Source organism: Heloderma suspectum, chromosome 7 (genome assembly GCF_057233095.1).
Source record: "Heloderma suspectum isolate Gila_16-S chromosome 7, 16-S_ref, whole genome shotgun sequence".
Taxonomy (NCBI): Eukaryota; Metazoa; Chordata; class Lepidosauria; order Squamata; family Helodermatidae; genus Heloderma; species Heloderma suspectum.
Window position 1 is genome coordinate 58,880,080 of NC_139464.1, and position 20,530 is coordinate 58,900,609.

The window sequence follows — 20,530 nt, forward strand, 5'->3', positions numbered from 1 at the left end:
ACAGCTATGTCAAACAGTGACATCCTCATTTGTTAATGGGCACAATGTCTCTTGGACAGATGGGCATTGGGATATTTAATGACACCGCTCTCATTGGGAAGGTCCAAATCTCCCCCCCCCCCGCCACCATGATATTCTCAGAGAAAGTTCATTATTAATTCACCACTCAGATGGATCAGATATGGTGTGTTTTCTAGCTGATTCTCTTTGCATATAATTGCATAAGTAGCAAAAGTATGTCACTGCTCACTTTTGAGTCCCTGGAGTGGAAGCCTGGGAAAGCAAATGGGCAAGAGATAGGCAAGAAGAAGAAGAAGAAGAAGAAGAAGAAGAAGAAGAAGAAGAAGAAGAAGAAGAAGAAGAAGAAGAGCCAGTGTGGTGTAGTGGTTACAGTGTTAGACTGGGACTGGGGAGACTCAAGTTCTAGTCCTCACTTGGCCATGAAGCTGACTGGGTGACTTTGAGCCAGTCACTGACTCTCAGCCTAACCTACCTCATGGGGTTGTTGTGAGGATAAAATGGAGAGGAGAAGGAGGACCATGTCAACCCCCTTGAATCCCTTGTAAGTAGGGATGTCAGAGAATTCTGCCACGGATCTTGGTAAGGCTGAATGCCAGTGCATTCAGCCCCCCGAAATCCGTGGCGGAACAAAGCCCCCCCGCCCCCCCGCCCCACGAAATGGGCCCGGAACAGAGCACCTACCTGCTGCCGTCCGTGCTGACTTGCGAATGGCGGCCACGTCTGTGGCCGCCACTCGCTTCTTCCATGTAGCCATGATAGGCTACATAAATACGTAGCCTATCCTGGCAAACGCAGGGACGCCATTTGCGTATTTATGTAGCCTATCATGGCAAAAAAAAAACACAGCCAATGCAAATGGCAGCGGCTACGGCAGCCGCCATTTGCGTTCCCTTTTTTTTTTGCCGTTTTAGCCTACGTAAATATTTACGTAGGCTATTACGGCAAAAAAAAAAAAAGGAACGCAAATGGCGTAGTGGCCGCCATTTGCGTTCCTTTTTTTGTGTGTGTGGCCATAATAGCCATCTCCCAATAACCCTACATAAATATTTATGTAGGCTAAAACAGCAAAAAAAGGGAACGCAAATGGCGGCCGCTGTAGCCGCCGCCATTTGCATTCGCTGTTTTTTGTGGGGGGGGGGGGTTGCTGTGATAGGCTATGTAAATATTTATGCAGCCTATCACGGCAAAATACAGGGACACAAATGGCGGCTATGGCTGCCGCCATTTGCGTCCCTGCAGGCTGCCCAGCGGCCGGATGTCTGGCTGCGGGCGGCCCCGGCCAGTGGCTCCACGGAATCTCCACCGACCAGAGCCGGCTGGAGAGAATTTCAGGGGAGGGACGGAGTGCCTCCCCCCCACTGCGAATGTCACCCTTCGAAGAGGTAAGTGACTTTCGTACATCCCTACTTGTAAGAGGGAAAAAGGCAGGATAGAAATGTAATAAATAAATTTGTTGTTGTTGTTGTTTACATTTCTATTCCACCCCATAGCAGAAGCTCGCTGGGCAGTTTACAAAGAGTAAACATCTCCCAATAACCCACATTTCTTTTAATTCTGGGTTATTGTGAATGAGGCAGCGTGTTGGTGCACACTGTCCAATCACTTCAGTTGTGAACAGGACCAAGGGGTGCAGAACCTCAGGCCTGAAGGTCCCCCGATGGCCACACACCCCTGACCACACACCCTTTCCTGTGATCACTGATTGTTTGGTGGTTTCTCAGCTTTTGCACGGTTTGCTTCCCATTCTAAATGCCTCTCCTAAGGTGTGGTTGAAATGCATCTCCTAAGGTTTGGTTACTGTCAGTAAGAGCTTAATGTTACAATATGCTGGCATGCTTGGTATTTTGGCCTCATCCCTTTTGCCTTCAGTCCCGCCCACCACTGGAAGGCAGCCCCCAAAAGCTTCTCTGAAATGAAAGTTGGCCCTTGGGCTGAACGAGGTTTGACATCTGAGAGGACCATCAGTCATGGTCCATGTGGGGGGGTGTCAGGAATGAATCTGAGCATGTGGAGAGGTCTGGCAGCTCAGATTCAGAATCAGAATGGGAACAGCAAGAACAGAGCAAGGCACCCTCCCTAGTGAGCCCAGATACAGCAAGACTTTCTTCCCAAGACCTTGAGACACAGCTGGCCAGCCTGAACTGCTCCCCCATTCCTCCACCATGAGAACTCAAGTTTTGGAGGGAGAGGAGGAGGAGGGTGAGGGGCGTGACTTGAAGGATGCTAGGGTCTGTCATAGATTGAAGTGGGAAAAGTTAGGGGCAGGACTCAGATGCTCCACCAGGTTGGCCACTCATGGTAGCCAATGTAGGAGGGAGCTACCCTAAGGGAGGGGCATCCCTGCCAAGCAAGTCTGGCCATGCAGTTCATGCCCAGATTTCTGGCAACTTCCTGTCCAGGACACACCACCCTGTATTTTGTAAATTCACATTGGCTTAGATCTGGAGAAGTGCAAGCCTAAGGATGCTTGTGTAAGGGGCCTTTCTGCTCCTCCCTACTGCACCCCCTGAGAAAGTCACTTTTGAGGTTTGGGAACCCATTGGAATAGGGTGGGATGGCATGTAGGGGACTGTCATGGGGGGGGGGGGAGGGAATTGACCAAAATCCAGCAGAGGTGCCTCTGCCCAATTTCAGCCAATTCCACATTCCAAACCAGTTTTGCATGTTTTGGGGTGTGGGGGCACAAGAACTGGTAAGGAGGGGAAAGGAAAGTCTCCTTGCATAAGCAATTTCTATTCATGCTTCTTTGGATCCAACTCATCATAAATAGTTTTGGAATTGGAACAAACAGTTAAACCAGTTACCTAGAGAAACTATACTTCATTATTCAGTCATTCATAACAATAGCATATTAAACCATTCCTTAAACAAAGTCAGTCATAAATCTACACAATTTAACACAGGATTTTGTATTATTTTCAGCTATAATCTTAAATAAGTCCATATGCTTCCATAAGGCAATAGCACGAAGACTTTGATTTTATAAAATGTAAATATGCAGTAATTACAAGACTTATGAATTCTTGTCACCAATGTAATGTGTATAAATTAGATAAATATTTTAGTGTCAAAGTGATCTTGGAAGCAAGGAAGTACTGCAAATTTAAGTTAGGACATCTGGTCCTGTGGGATGTGTTAAATGACAGATGAAACAAAAATGTGAATTAATTAACAGAACTTTTTCTTTTTGCAGCTTCAGTCTCCCAACTAAATAAAGGCAATCATTTGGGGTGGGGGGTGGACTATAGAAGAAGATATTTCTTCTTATTTGATGTCTCTTCATTATATTGTATTCTTTCTTTGGAAGGGATTAAAACACCAAATAAAAATCCCATTAACCGAGCGTATAAAGAATTTGTCCTTGAGACACATGCAGTTTCTGTACTTACAGACACTCAGTTGATCCCATAGAACTTCAAACGTTTTTTAAAAGATAACTTTAGGACTGAATTTCCCAAAATACAATAAAGAATGAAACGATGTAATTATTTAAGAAGTACTAAGTTCTACTGGGTCATGTGAACATACTGACAATCATGAGATGACTGAAATGGTTTTTAGTGGAGTATATAAGAAGTAAATGTCCTGTTCTTCTTGAAGAGAGGACATGGTCCCAGCAGGTCAAAAATATTCTTTGCAACGTCGCTAGGCCCCTTATGCAGAGGGCTCCCTTCAGCACTGTGCCTTGGAAGACTGGGCTGTAAGATGCCGGCACATTACTAGCATCAGTTTCATTTACTACTTTTAAATGGTTGATGGGAAACTATTTCGCTGTGAGAAGCCTCCTAACTTTTTTCTTACACGCTAGGGAAAAGACTGCATTGCAAATAGGGCATAATCACCTGAACTTAAGTATTAATCCTATTAACCTACATCAAGTGCCAGTAGCTCGTTACATTACAACAGATTGTAAGCCTGTTGACAGGGCCTGATTTCTACAGCACCTGACTATTTTTGTTGCTTTATAAATAATAATTAATAATGCTTCTGCTATGACTGTCCATCTAAGCTTAGTAGGTAATGAGACTGGACTGTAAGATGCCAGTGACTTACCGGGATCAGCATCACCTATTGCTCTTAAATGGTTAATGGGAAAACTTTCACACTGAGATAATCAGTGTGATACCAAACATCCTAATTTTGTTTTTCTCACCCACTAGGGGGAAGACAGTACTGCAAGCAGTACAGAATCACCTGGGCCACGTCTCAACAATAAAGGAAAGAAAAGTGAATGGAGGAGTACTGTGTTTTGTTTTGTTTTTAAGGAATCAGCTTTGCTGAGCTTTGATCCATACAGGGGTCCACGAGCAAGTTCTCTGCACCTGTAAAAATCGCTTCACAGCACATACCTCCTGGTGGGGGTGGGGGGTGGAGTGAACGTCATCTGACTGGCAGGGGCTGCTCAACCAGAAAGAGGGCTTCCCCCCCCCTTTCTCCTTTCCCCTGAAACTCTAGATGCACCTGCATTTCAGGAGCAAGCCTCATTGAGCACAATGGGAGTTACTTCCAAGTAGGCACACATATGCTTGTGCTTGGAAAGCAGGGAGGAGGACAGCGATGGGAAACCAGCCCCCTTTCTAACCACAGGATCTCTATAATGAAAGTGTGAAGTAGTTACTTCCTAAGGCAAAAAATCAAGCCATGGAGAATCGCAGGTTTGGTAAAGCACTTTACAGGCTTCAGGGACTCCGTGCTTTAAACTCTGTATTCAATTCAGGTGGATCTCTGTAAATTCTGATGTGGGCATTCAGAGGGCAAGCCTCATTCAACCCAATGGGAGTTACTTCTGAGGAGACACTAATGGGTTTGTTGTGGGAAAGAGAACAGTAAACACAAAGTTGGGAAACCAGCCGCCATTGTAACCTGATGGTGCCCAGGATCACTATAACTAAGGTGTGGTTACTTCCTAAGGCAATAAACCAAACAACGGAGAATCAGAGCCTTGAGATCATGCTTTACAGCAGGGGTCCCCAACCCCCGGGCTGCGGACCAATACTGGTCCGTGGCCTGTTAGGAACCGGGCCGTAGGGGTGTGCAAAACCCTCTTACCTTGGATCCGCGAGGGTCTGCGGGGGGGGGGGGAGGCGATCCGTCCCTCATGGAGACACACACCCCCGGACTTAAACATTAATTATATTAGCCTGCTTCAAATATAAGTAGCTTATTCAGCTACAATAATGTAAGAAATAAAAAGCATTATTTCTACATTAGCATAAATGTATTATTTAACAGTTATTTCCAAGCGAGTAGAGCACATTTGAAAAATATTACATTAGTTTCATTTCTGTTTAATTTAATGTTATCCTATAAATAAAATGCTTTCTGCTTTTCATGTCTGTCATAGGCTAGCCTACAGAAAACTGCAACAAGTGTAGACTAAATAGAATATTGTTGCCAAAATTAGAACACTTAGATGAGTTGCTTGGATTCTTGCCAATGAAAAGCCTGGGTGGGAATGATCTTTGGCTCAGAAATAAAGTATATTTGATAGTGCTTGAAGTTCAAATATATTGACTGGGTAGATTAAAAATAGGATATATTTCTTTACTATTGATTATTAAATACGGTGCCATTAAATATAGCAAATTAAATAATTATGGATTATCATTTCATCAATAATGAAATATAAAAAAAAATTAGTGGATGCAAATTGGACAAGAAAATTTCATCAGAATTAAGAACCGGTTGAATCATATGTCTTTCCCTCTCCCCTCTCTGCAACATTATATATGGGAGTCCTGATTTCCACTGAAAATGACATCCCTGTATAACCTTCTCCCTGATCCCTAAGAACATCAGTGAAACTCATCATGTGATGTCATCATTTTTAAGTTTGCCTGTCCCCACGCCATATGATATCATTGGCTGCTATTAGCAGGGGAGAAGAAATCCCCAGTGTGATGACATGACATCATATTATGAGTTTGACTCGATGTTACAAAAGATCGGGGAAAACTTGACACAGCACTGCCATTTTAGAAATACAGCCCCGGTATCTTCTCTAATCTCTGGTTCTGTGCTGATGGGTAGGGATGGATAGATCTGTCAATTCCCTCCGTTTCCACCTCCAAGGGCAACTCTTTGTTGTTGTTGTTCAGTCGTGTCCGACTCTTCGTGACCCCATGGACCATAGCACTCCAGGCCTTCCTGTCCTGCACTCTCTCCCGAAGTGTGCTCAAGTCCATATTCATTGCATCGGTGATGCTATCTAGCCATCTCATCCTCTGCCGTCCCCTTCTCCTTTTGCCTTCAATCTTTCCCAGCGTCAGGGTCTTTTCCAGGGAGTTTTCTCTTCGCATTAGGTGGCCAAAATATTTGAGCTTCAGCTTCAGTATCTGTCCTTCCAATGAGCACTCAGGGTTGATTTCCTTTAGGATTGATTGATTTGACCTCCTTGCAGTCCAGGAGACTCGTAAGAGTCTTCTCCAGCACCACAGTTCGAAAGCCTCGATTCTTCGGCACTCAGCCTTCCTTATAATCCAGCTCTCACTGCCATACATTACTACTGGGAAAACCATAGCTTTGATTAGACGGACCTTTGTCAGCAAGGTGATGTCTCTGCTTCTTACTATGCTGTCTAGGTTTGCCATAGCTTTCCTCCCAAGGAGCAGGCATCTTTTAATTTCATGGCTACAGTCACCATCTGCGGGGAACTCGGAGCCCAAGAAAATAAAATCTGTCACTGCTTCCATTTCTTCCCCTTCTATATGCCAGGAAGTGATGGGGCCAGATGCCATGATCTTCGTTTTTTTAATGTTGAGTTTCAAACCAGCTTTTGCACTCTCCACTTTCACCCTCAACAAGAGGCTCTTTAGATCCTCTTCACTTTCTGCTATTAGGGTGGTATCGTCTGCGTATCTGAGGTTGTTGATAATTCTCCTGGCAATCTTAATTCCGACCTGTGATTCATCTAACTCAGCGTTTCTCATGATCTACTCTGCATATAAATTAAATAAGCAGCCTAAAATCCTGCGTTTAAAACAGGGCTTTCTGCTTACATTTTAAATGCAGGATCACAACTGACTTCCTTGACATGCGCTTCCTTCCCCCCTCCCCTTCCTTCCCCCTCCTTCTCCGTGTATCTGAGTCTTCCATTATCTTTCATTGATCTCGCTCCTCTTCTTGCCGCTTTTACTCTTTTCACGGAGGAAACTGAAGTGGAACACAACGGGGTAATTTGGTAGTTCATTATCTGCGATCTATTTAAAAACAGAACAAAGGGCATTTAGTGCAGGAGACGCCCTGGAGGGTCATGACAGGGTCACGGTGTCATGTAAAGAGCCCGCAAACTTCCATGAAGGAGCAATCTCAATCTCAGGATAAAAGCCCTGTGTGAAGGAGCCCCAAGTCTGTTCCATGCCCGTTCCATGCCCGTTCCATGTGGATTTTTTTTTTTAAATGGGGAAAAATATTCCAATGTATTTTTGTGCACATTTTTCAAATGGATACATTAATGGATGCCTGCCCCCATTGTCTAGAGCATGATTGTGCATATTTTAGAAATGTATGCTTTTTTTTGTGCATTTTTCAAATGTACACAGAACGCATTGCAAGACTGGAAATGAATGGATTTCTGACTGTAAATTGCATCCATTTCTGTGTTCAGTTCCAGGAGGTGCAGATCAGGTAAATTCATTTAAAAGATGTAGAATCAACAAATTACTCACCCATCCCTACAGATGGGCAGTCTGCAAGTTGCGCAGGAAAAAAAAAGTGAGAGACTCATATTTCTGCTTTCTCTGCTAACAGCCAGTGAAATTCGCAAGTTTGAGATCTTACATTACAACAGAAGAGGTGGTGGGGGTGGTGAGCTGCACAAGTCACTAGCAGTTCTTCTATTCTGTCATCTATGTAGTGTATGAAGTGCCCATTAGAAGAGCCATGAGAGGAAAAAAATAATCACCTCAGGCATTAGCCTTTGACACTTCCTTGGGTGAGACAGGTTCTACTCAGTTTCCCTTCTGACAGAATATTATTATCCCTGCAAAAATAAAGGAATGGAAATGAAATATTGCCTTACTTCTCATAAATAATACATAGTAAAGATCTAGAAAGACGAAAGGAAAGAAGGAAGGAAGGAAGGAAGGAAGGAAGGAAGGAAGGAAGGAAGGATAAACATCTCACAGTGAAGGAGTACTGCAGTCTCTAGATTTGAAAATTGCCATGCTTCAAAACAAAACAAAAGAAGTTTCTTCAGTCTCAGAACCAAATAAGCCAATGTTGTATCTCCTGTGCCTACATCCTGGGACTATCCATTGAGGTAATCATGTGACTGCTGTTCACACAGACAGAAACCTTTCCAGAGTTCAGCAGTCACATGGCCCACCTCACTCAACAATCCCAGAGGGCTGCCCCTTCTGATGTTCAAATTGAATCTCTATGCTAAGAAGCCAAGCCATAGTGATGCAGGATCACACTGTGCTTCCATAATGAAGGAGTGGCCTCCCAAAGTATGTCATTTCTGGCACCATCTGGAATAGTGGTGTGCATTTGTGAAGACAGACTGATCATTGATGTTCATCAATGCTGCATTCTCCCTTGTATTAAACCATAGGTTAAGTTCCTATATTAACTTCCTGAGGTACATCAGTACATCATCTAACCATCAATAGTGCCATTTTCATAGGCCAAACAAGACTCTATGCAAGATAATAAATGGGTAAATAAATGCTCAAAAACCAGTAAGGGAGCAGCCATTTCCCTCTGTTGGAAGACAGAACTGTGTGTGCCACAAGGCCTGTCCTGAGCTGGCTGCCTATTAGCTACTGAGCCATGTACAAGGCTATGTTATCATATAAAGCCTTAAACAACTTGGGACCAGGATACCTAGTAGACAGCCTTCCCTTATATATACCCAGATGACATTTAAGAGCTTCAGAGGAGGCGTTGCTGGTCATTCCAAAATGAAAGGAATGTTGCCATGAAGAACCTCGGCAGCGGGCCTTCTCTGTAGTGGCACCCACCCTCTGAAAAACCCACCCTTGCGCAGTTCAGGAGGCAGAAAATGTAAAATATTTTAAACGCCTCCTGAAAACACACCTTTTCACACAGGCTTTCCCTGGGCTGTAACTGCTGCTGGGTTTTACTTTCGTTTTACACGTTACTTTTAAACTTTTAAAAGTTTTTCGTTATGTCTTGTTAAGTTGTATTTTATGGTTTTAACTGTGAACTGCCCAGAGAGCCTTGGCTATTGGGCAGCCTAAAAATGTAATAAATAAATAAATAAACTAGCTTTCTACCCTCAGGTGCTGTCGAGAACACTGTCCCATCACCAGTGTTGAAGTGAAAGTCCAGTGCCAGTCCAGTTTGCTTCTGTACGAGGAATGCAGGGTGGGGGTGGGGGTTGCTTCTTGCCCATCGCCTCAGGCAGCAAAATGTCTTGGGCCAGCTCTGCTCTCTCTGGGCCAAACTAAATGTTCTCTCTAGCACACATTTTGGAGCTATGTGTGCCAGATCTCTTTACCTCTGTGTAAATGTGTGTGCCTCAGTTTGGATCAGGACCATGGCACTCCAGGATAGGGGGGATTAAACCTTTCCACCCCAGCTGTTTTTTGTTTTTGCAAAATTCCACCCACCCCCGTGGGAGGGAGGGCTATAAAAAAGAGAACTGCTCCATTGGAGGTAATGGAACCTTCCCCCCACCCTGAATGGGGTGGTGGTGGGATTTTAGAACGAAAATAAGGGAAGGAAGGTTAAAACCTCCTCTCCCAAAGCACCATGGTCCCAATCTGAATTGAGGCTGTGCGCACTTGCAGGGGAGTAGGCAGAGACAATCAGCTATGTGTGATTAAGGGGACAACTAGTCTGGCCCTCTGTGTGTTATACAGTGGAGGATAACACTTCATACATCTGACAAAGAAGGCTCTGGCTGACAAAAGTGTATATGCTACGATAAATGTGTCAGTCTTTATAGTGCCACCAGGCTCTTTAATGTTCTCAGAGCTTCTCAAGGAGCCATGGATGGTAGTTCTTATATGCAAAATGTATCCACTAGGTGGATTGAGGGAAGATGGGTGCAAAACAAGGTTTAAGTTACTCCTTGAAAATGCAGTATGCTTTGAGACTTCCTGACACTCCCTAAATCATATTCATAAACATGTTTCCTTGGAGCATATCATGCTGAGTGAGGCCTACTGATATCTTTGCTGGCTGTCATCCATACACAGACCTGAGGGGGAACATTCCTTGATGTTCCGTGAAACTGCACTGCTGTGGTTAGAGGCACTAATTTTTTCTAGTGATGGCTTGTTGACTCCTGTAGCAACAAAGGGCCCTCATAGGACTTGGGCAAGACAGAGATGAGAGAGTTAGGGGGCAATATAATTTATTTTTTGTTTGTTTGTGTACTTAAGCATTTATTAGTCACATCCTGTGATGCAAAGGCACCCAAGGTGACATACAAATCACAACAAAACAACTCTACACCCACAAAACAGTCTGTAACAGGGGTAGGCATCATTTGGGGCCCATGGACACTTCTGGAAATTTGAGAAACTGCCCTGGGCACAATCATAAAATGGCTGCCTGGGCCGGCATGACTAGTCACACGAACAAATCATCTGCCCAGAGTTATTCATGGGAAATTAAGATAGCAGCAGCTAGAGGTACCCACTTGGTTTTGAAACAATTGCAGCTGCCAGTAAGAATATAGAAAAAATATTTTAAAGTAAAATATGGGAGTGGTAGCATGTCTTGGTGGGCACCAAGGAAGGTGTCTGATAACACATTGGTGCCCATGGGCACCACATTGCCTATCCCTGGTTTAGGGCATATAAAGCACCCTAGCTCAGTGGATATAAATGGCCCCAGGTTCACTGACTGAATAAGGCAGCTTCCCATGTTCCCTGCTGCAGAATAAGGTTCATATAGTCCATCAAGTGTCCTTGGAGCATATGCTCTGAGGCCTTCTGATGTGTTTGCTGGCTCATCAGTAAAGTCCAGCTTCATATTTTTCATGGTGGCTAAATAGATCCCTCTGTGAAATTTACAACTAAAAGCAGGCCATACAAGCAGTAGCCCTCCTCTGCTTTGTAGAGTGGCCAGGTATAATCCTCTATTTTGGAGAGATGGCAGAGGACAGTCCTCTATTTGAAGAGGCATCCTGTCCAATTCTAGTTTAAAGTCAAAGAACCGTAAGGAGGGAAAGCCAAGTTTCAGATTAATAGGTCTAGGGATATTTGTGCAAGAACCACATTTACATTTTGAGGGTAAAAAAGGATACAGTTATCCCCCCTATCTTCCTTGTGGACCATTCTTCTGAAAATGATACAGAGGTATCCATATGTAAGAAACTTGCAAGGCTTAAGAAGAGTAGGTGCAGCAGTTTATGTGGAAGGGGAGTTCCCAACTTTGGGGGGGGGAGTGATTTGTTTTCTCATGGTTTGGGGAAAACTTTATATGGAAATGGCACACATGACAACAGAGGTTGTCTCCAGGCAACAAACCTGCAAAGTTTCAGAAGGATAAGTGCAAGCGTTAGGGAGTTGTGATTATTCTAAACCAGTGTAAGGTTTTTTTCACAGTGAAGCCTGGTAGCAATTGAAAAATGGCCATTTGGGAATTGGGACCCCATCCTTGCCCCTCCACAAAGCACAGTGATTGGTCAGCCCCTGATAAAATGTGCCCTATGATTATGAGGTGGATCTGTCAGTCACCCAACCCCACTCCCTCCCCTCAATACCCCTTAAGCCCCCATCCCTATGAGCATTTAGAGAACTGAGAACTAAAGACACTATTTTTGGAGACACTCTGTCTGCCTTTCCAAAGCTAAATTGTGAACAAAGCTTCACAAAGGGTCCAGCTTTGGTTCTGGTCACTTTGGAGGGAAGTCGATTTTTCCTCAGGAATCACCAGAAATGGACAAAAGGGCTTCGGGCTTCAGCTGAATCTGATGCACATCCCTAATATGTATATAGATGTTAGACACCAAGTTGCTCACTGCTTATACAGTAAAAGAAATAATTACACTGGTCTCAAATAAGAAAAGAAGGTGACTGAATATAGAGACATTGCTTTTCTGCCTATCATAATTTCTTGCTGAATTTTAGAAGGGAAAAGTCCCCAGTGAACCAGCAAGAGACATATTTATTTCACAATGTTCATGGGCAGCCAAACTATCTGCATAATTGGTGAATGTTGCCCAAAAGAACTCCATGAAAATCCACTGTACCTATAGAATGCAAATCTTTGGCCATTTCATCACTATAATTTAGGCATCTGTGAAGCTATGGGCAGGCACAGACTCCATTTCCCTTACAATACTGTCAAATGTACAACACTTACATTACTGTCAGACAAGTGAACGATGCAGCTTTGGGGGCTAGATCGATGGTAGACTTCTTTCAAAGAATTAGCTCCATCTAGTGTTATCATGGCATATAGTTTTTAGTTTTGTTCACAGGAAGAGGGAATATGACTTGATAAAAGAAGAAGATATAAGGACCGGCTGAAATGTACAGAAACTGTGAAAGTTTAGCAGAAATCTCCAGCACAAAGACTGCTTTGTCATTAGCACTGTGTCAGTTGCATCTTCTGTGACATCTGCTAACAGCTTCTAAAGCAATAAGACAAGTATGTATGTTTTGTTCATGTTAAGGCTTCTTTGGCTTAATTAATTTGTGTCCCCATCTCTGAAGATCATTCTGCTGACATCTATTGCATGGGGTACTTCAGTACAGAACGGCCAGTGATGTAGTGGAGACAGGGACATAGTGCCGGCAGATTTTTTATCAGCGGGAACACTCATGTCACCTGCCTCTGATGGCCAGTGGCCACCCAGCTCAGGTCCTCTGAGCACCTGCCTAGCTGCTGACGCAGGTCGCGTGCTCCTGGACCCATAAATGGGCCATTTATGCCAGTAATCTTGCATTGGCCATTCACAGCACCATTTTACGTAAGATCAGATGTGTAGATTTTCGTGATTGCCTTTTCTTTCACAAAATGGTGATCGCAGAGCTCGCCAGATGGGCCTGGGGTAAGTGTGGGTGGCTTGGAAAACAGCAGGGCGCTTGAGTGGGGTAGGGGGCTCAGCGGGCATGGCTCAGGGCAGTGGGAGGGGGGAGTCTTTCAGATTCCCGGACCCACTTGGCCACCTGCACCATCCCTATATGCCACCCCACGCAGACTTCCCTGTTCCCTCTGACCTTCGCTGCAATCATCACAGTAGCTAGAGGGAAATGACTTTTTTCAGCAACAATACATGGCTCCCTGCTGTAATGCAAAGTATTCTGGGGGTGGCTTGGTCTTGAAAGGGCAATTAAGACCCATTCGCTTTACAAAAGACCTGCTCCTGGTGGAGATGGAAATGGATAAAACTGGTCTGTTGATATGGATCAACACAGCTGCCTGCATAGCTGGACTGTCTTTGGGAGGCGTGGCTATGGGGATCAACACAGCTGCCTGCATAGCTGGACTGTCTTTGGGAGGCGTGGCTATGGGGATCAACACAGCTGCCTGCATAGCTGGACTGTCTTTGGGAGGCGTGGCTATGGGGATCAACACAGCTGCCTGCATAGCTGGACTCTCTTTGGGAGGCGTGGCTATGGGGATCAACACAGCTGCCTGCATAGCTGGACTGTCTTTGGGAGGCGTGGCTATGGGGATCAACACAGCTGCCTGCATAGCTGGACTCTCTTTGGGAGGCGTGGCTATGGGGATCAACACAGCTGCCTGCATAGCTGGACTGTCTTTGGGAGGCGTGGCTATGGGGATCAACACAGCTGCCTGCATAGCTGGACTCTCTTTGGGAGGCGTGGCTATGGGGATCAACACAGCTGCCTGCATAGCTGGACTCTCTTTGTCATGATGAGCACCTTCACTTCAAAATGTACCACTACACCAGTGAGAACAGCAGGCTGATAAAGTCATTCCAGGAATAAACAATGCATTGATACTGCTATGTTGATTATGTGTAATCAGTGAACTTGGAGCTGCATAGAACATATGATGGGTTCCCAGCCCAGATGCTTATAATCTATATTCCTCCCGATCCCTGGCCCTTTGCCATACATCAGTAGGCTGCACAATGGTGTTGGGAGGAGGGGAGGCTGGTGGCTCCAAATTTGCTGGGGTGGAAATTCCATTCTGGGTTTTAGTTACAACCAGCCAGAAGTCTAAAGGAGCTACCCAAGTTGCTGGACCCTATCCCCAAAATGGGTCCACGACCTTGAATATCTCTTTTAGACTTCTGGCTGGTTGTAACTAAAACCCAGAAAGCAATCTCCACCCCACCGAAATTGGAGCCGCCAGCCTCCCCTGGGGTGGAGGGTTCTATATTCAGTTCTTCCATCCCCGAACAGGTGGTTATCATTGTCCAGACTGGAGATGCCAACTAATGTTAGGGGATGTACATGCTGAGAAATCAGATGGTAGTGGTATGGTATGATATAGGAAACCCTTTCGTAAGAAGTGAGCCTTAGGAACATTTGAAAGAAACTTGGGAAGAAATTCTGAAGTCGTTGTCAAATGTCTGAATTTGTGTAAAATTCTGCTTCATATTAAGTCCTTCCTGTGGAACTCCCTGCCTTTGGAGGTCAGGCAGGTGCCAACATTGTGTTGCTTCTGGCGCCTCCTGAAGACATTGCTATTTCGGGAAGCCTTCCTTGAGTGACCAGCCAGCCACAGTTTATTAAATCCAGTCTTATCAGAACGTGTTTCTTCTTAAAATGTTTTGTTTTAACATGGTGTTTTATTTTTTTATCTTTGCTGTTCACTGCTCCAAAATGTTTTAATGTGGAGCGGTATATAACTATTGTAAATAAATAAATAAAAAGTCTCAAAAAGGAGTGAGAAGAAAGTATGGGGTGTGGGATAGTTGCTGTAGATCCAGAGGGATATATGTTTCATACACACACCTGATTTCCCCTCCCTGCAGTGTTCTGTCAAAATATTTCCTCAACCTGCCTTTTAAACCTTCCTATTTTTATTTTATTTTTAAGTTTGGTGATCTGGTGCAAGACCTTCAGCAACTGGGAAAAGCCACCAATACACTACTACTATTTCCTCCCAATTTCTCTTTACCTTATTGTGTCCCTTCATCCCATTTATAAACACGTGATACTGTAATACTCCATAGTGATGATACTACTTTGTTTCTTATTAGTGAACACAATTATTATATCTACAATAAAATATTGAATGGAGACCAGCATTGCAACAAGATGCAAAGTCTGAGTAGTGCAGAAAGATGTATAACCATTAGGAGCATGCCCAACCCAGAATAAAGTTTGTGATACCCACTAATGAGGAGCTCAGTCAAAATCTTGTAGATTAATTTCCTCGTTTATGCAGAGTGCGTGTTTAGGTGTGCGTTTAAGTTTAATTAATGCAATAACTAATAATAATAAATTAGTCAATTTTGTTTTAGTTATTGCATTAACTGAAGCAAACCAGAAAGCAAAGAAAGCTTAGTTTTAATATTGCCTCAAGGATTCACGTGGACTTGAGCACGCTCCGGGAGAGAGCGCAGGACAGGAAGGCCTGGCGTGCTATGGTCCATGGGGTCACAAAGAGTCGGACATGACTGAACAACAACAACAAGGCTTCACAGCATGAGGTTGGGATGCAAAACTAGGTTGCAATTTAAACCAGAGAGGAGGGGGAGAAGGAAAGGGTGAGGACTGAGGAGAGCAAGAATTGCAATAATCAGCATTGCAAACACCTCAGCAGCACTGGCACACAAACATGCTGAGAAAGCCTGCCAGAAGGCTTAGTTTGATGGTCCCATCACAACTTGGCAGTAGCTAATCGGGAGCATGGCAGAGGTGGGCACCTTGAAAGCTGTTGCTAAAGCTGTTACTAAAGAGCTTTTATTTTGAGCTCTTTCTTGCTGCTAATACAGTGTCCAGAGTGTCTGGCATATTTTCCTATCCAGTATGTGTTTTATAAATCACACCCCAGCCATTCCAACCCCATTAAATTCTGCAAAAGCCCCCAAAGCTGCTATTAGCCCCTAGAGGACTAATGTTTTGGCCCTGTGTCTCATTCATGCCTTCTTGGGTTATTGTTTTTATTGCTATCTATCTATGGCTGAATCTACACATAGCAGTTATACCATTATCATACCATTTTCATAACTATTGGTTCCTACTGCTGTCATGTGTACCAATAGTTATGAAAACAGTATGATAATGGTATAAATGCTATGTGTGGATTCAGCCTATATCTTCTCTTTGTCTCAGTTTGCCTGTGTGTGTTTCTCTTCTGTAGCTGCTGGTGTTCCTGCATGTTAACATTCCATTGTTGAGGTTCCCCAAGATTCCCGGTCACTTGGAGTGAGTGGAACACTGCCATCTCCAAGGTGAGTATTGTTACCACAGCCCTCTTTCTCTCGGTTCTCAACACCTCCTTTCCTCCAGTTTCAGTTTCCTATCCTCTGAAGCTGCTATTAGACCCACAGTGGGGGAAAAACTAGGCAGGGCTGGCCCAAGTCATTTTGTAGCCTGAGACAAAGGACTAGATGACACCCCCACCCCTGTCCATGTACAGAAGATGACTGGACTGACAACTGAATCTTACTTCAACACTGGCAATGGGATAGCATCCTCCTCCACACCTGAGGCAGCAGATTAGTTTAGGGGGCCTAGGATAGGCTCTGTGGCATACACAGCTCTGTCCTCCAACAGAGGGGGAGTGTTCATAAGGAACCACTGGAATGATGCCCCCGCTGCCCCCAAGCATTAGCCGCCTGAGGCAGTCACCTCAGTCTACCTAATGGTAGGGCCTGCCCTGATAAGGGTGCCTTTCTTTTGATCACTCCATGTCTATTAGAAGCTTAAACATCCCCTCCTCTAGTGCTAATTTGATCAAAATTGGAATGCCCCTCTCAAAGTCCCATAGCTGCTTTAAAGTGTTAAAAAAAAAAAAAGGTGTCGGGGGATCCAATAATGGATCTCTCACATCACATCTGTGTTGACCACTGGCTGCAGTATTTTTCAAGAGAGGCAGTTCATTCATTCAGCTATGAGTTATCAAGTAATAAGTAATATATATGTATCGGTGATCTGGCCCCTCATTTACTTGATCCCCCAAAATAAAAACCTTGCTGAAATAAGTATTGCATGTTGAGCAATTTGGGGTGCAATCTTATGGAGATAGTCAGCAGCCTCTGATGTCAGGGGCTGCCGAGTAGGTCTGCGCACTGCTTCGGCTCAAAGCTCGAACTCCAAGTCAACGTGGGGTGCCTCGGGCCACTTCAGGCCACCTCCAAGGAGAGGCAGAAGGGGCCCGAAGGGGCCCAAAGTGGATCGGGTTGCTCCAAAGTGCGTGTTGGCGCGATCCAGAGGCCCAGCCACCATGCCACTGCTGCCGCCCAGCCCCCAGCTCCTTACCTGGTCCTCTAGTTTCACGCCAGCAGCCATCTTGTTCCAGGGAATGGGGGGAGCCATTTTTAAAATGGCGACTCCCTGTCTTTCTGGAAATACAAGGACAAGGAGTCACCATTTTAAAAATGGCTCCCCCCACTCCCCAGAACAAGATGGCTGCTGGAGCACATCCAGAGGGGCTAGGAGCTGGTGTCAGCAGCAGCTTCCCCAGCAGCAATGGTGGCAGCCCGCCCTCATTGCAAGCTGCTGCCGCAAGCAAGGAACCCATGAAGGCTTGAGCAGAGGCAGGAGCTGGCATCCAACTGGGCACCCTCCCCTCCTTACAAGGAAGGGAGAGAGTGCAGTTGGAGGGCGACTCCTGGCCTTGTGCCTGTCAAAGCTGCATGGCCTCCTTCCATGCAAGGAAGATAGCTGTGCAGGCTTGACAGGTGGCCGGTGCCCCCCACCAATCACCTGTTCTCCCTCCTTGCAAAGGGGGCAGAACAGGTGGTTGGTGGGCTGCTACAGGCAGCAGTTTCCCCAGCAGCACTGGTAAAGCTTTCCCTGGCAGCACTGGCAGTGGCTCTCCCAGTAGCACCAGCGGTGGCGGCAGCAGCAGCTCTCCTGGCGGTGGCACCCCCCTGACGGAACGAGGGCCCAGGCAAGGAGCTGGCAGCCGGGTGGCATTTTGGGGGGGCGGAGCAAAGTGGCCGAGGGGGGTCGGGGGGGCCTGAATCAGTCCGAGCCAAATTGGGCCCACCTTGAAAGCCCCAAGGTGGCTTCCAAGTCGGATCAGGGTGTCCATGTGCAGCCCTACCAAATATGTGCTCCGTGTTGCATCTAAGATTGTGTTTTAATAGATTTAAATATTGGTGTTAATTTATTTATGTTCTTAATATCTCAGGGTATTTTGCTCTCCTCACTGGTGTTTCCACCACCTCTAATCTAGTATTATTTGCAAGTCTAACTGGTATTCTATTAATGCCCCTTTACAGGTAATTAATGGGGATATTAAATTGGATTGGATTTTAAATACTTCTTCCAATACACTGCTAGACATTTCCTTTCCTATTTTGTTGTATTTGGATATTATTACCCTCTGAGTGCAATATATCAGCTAATGTTTGCTCCACGTTAGAACATTTACATTCAAATGAATATAAAAATATTACTTGGGTTGGTTATATTTCAAGAAATAAACACAAGATTCCTCAATTACAAAACTAGGATAAACAGTTAAATAAATAAAATAAACTCATTAGTCTATCATCCCTTAACTTATAGCAAATGTAATATGATGCAATAAAGCACTAATTGACTTTGGCATGACCTTTAAAAATGACATTGTTCAATTGCTGAAGAAAGCAAAAGCATTTTTTTGCAAATGTTATTAGGGAGCAATTCTGTGCCCCCCTAGATAATGTCAGGGGGACATAGGATTGTTCGGTTTCTGGCATCCGAAGTCGAAGGCAGGGCTCTGACCTCAGAGCCCAGAAACTGCCCTCTCCCTCCCCCACATAGCCAGCATGGTTCTGGTGCTCAGAAACAGAATGGAGAAATGGGGAAAGGGGGTGGTCCTGGGGGTGGGGCGGGGCAGGGAGGAGACTGGGGAAGCTGCTTTATGCAACATCCTATGTGAGCCGCAGCCTTCTTCCCTGCTGCTTGGAAGCACTGCATCTAGACGGGTGAAATTGTCGATCTAGTGAAAATGCAGGGTGGCCAGAGCAAATTGGCGAGGATTGGTTCCATGCTCCAGCCGCCCTGCATTGGATACTCAGCAGTAGGGCTGTGCATGGACCCCCCGATACAACTCAGAAGCCACTTTAGGGCTTCCACAAGGAGGCCCGATTCAGCTCAGCCTGATGGGGGGTGGGATCCGCCTCAGCCTACGAAGCCACAGTGGGATTCGGGCATCCAAATCCCACTTTGGTCCCCCCAACACGCTGCCCAGACCCCACCTCCTTACCTGGGCCCTTGTTCGGTTGGGGGGGCGCCACCACCAGCGGAGCCGCTGCTGCTGGGGGAGATGCTGGGGAAGGCGCTGCTGGAGCTGCCTGGGAAACCTCTGCCCGTCGCAGCCCACTTTGCAAGGAGGGAAGAACAGGCAGTTGGCGGGAGGTGTCAGCCGCCTGTCAAGCCTGCACAGGCTTCTTCCTTGCATGGAAGGTGACCATGCAGATTGGACAGGCACAAGGGCAGGAGTCACCCTCCAGATGTGCTCTCTCCCCTCCTTGCAAGGAGGGGAGGGTGCCCAGTTCGAGGCCGACTCCTGCCTCTGATTCAGCCTTCACGGGTTCCTTGCTTGCAAGGAGCCCATGAAGGGTTGAGTGAGGCCAGCAGCGGCAGCTTGCCATTGCCACCCGGGGAACCGCTGCCACCACCAGCTCCTAGGCCTTCTAGATGCGCATCAGCAGCCATCTTGTTCCAGGCAATGCGAGGCGCCATTTTTAAAATGACCCTTGCCCTTCATGGCTTATTACATCAAACCAAGAGGGGATGTCTGGCTGGGTCCAGGAGGTTATAAATTCCTCCTTGGGAGAGGGAGTGGTGCCAGCCGCTTTAAAAGATGAGGTAATCAGGCCACTCTTGAAAAAGCCTAACCTGGACCCAGAGGACGTTAATAACTATAGGCCAGTGGCCAACATCCCCTTCCTGGGCAAGGTGCTTGAACAGGTGGTTGCAGGACAACTCCAGGCACTCTTGAATGAAAGGGATAATCTAGATCCATTTCAATTGGACTTTAGGTCCGGTTTTGGAATGGAAACTGCCTTGGTCGCCCTGTGGGATGACCTCTGCTGGAAGAGGGGCAGGGGGAGTGTGACCATGTTGATTCTCCTGGACGTATCAGTGGCTTTTGATACCATCGACCATGGTATCCTTCTGGATATGTTGTCTGGGTTGGGAGTTGGAGGTACTGCACTGCAGTGGTTCCGCTCCTACTTGGCTGGCCAATTCCAGAAGGTGCTGCTGCAGGATTATTGCTCTGTGCTATGGCAATTGTGCCAAGGGGTTCCACAGGGCTCTTTATCCCTGTGGGGTATAATCTTATTTATCTTATTTTTCCCCTATACTGTTCAACATCTACATGAAACTGTGGGGGGAGGTTATCCGGAGGTGTGGGCTGAGATGTCATCAATATGCAGATGACACCCAGCTCTACCTCTCTTTCTCATCAAATCCAGGTGAGGCAGTGGCTGTTCTGAATCAGA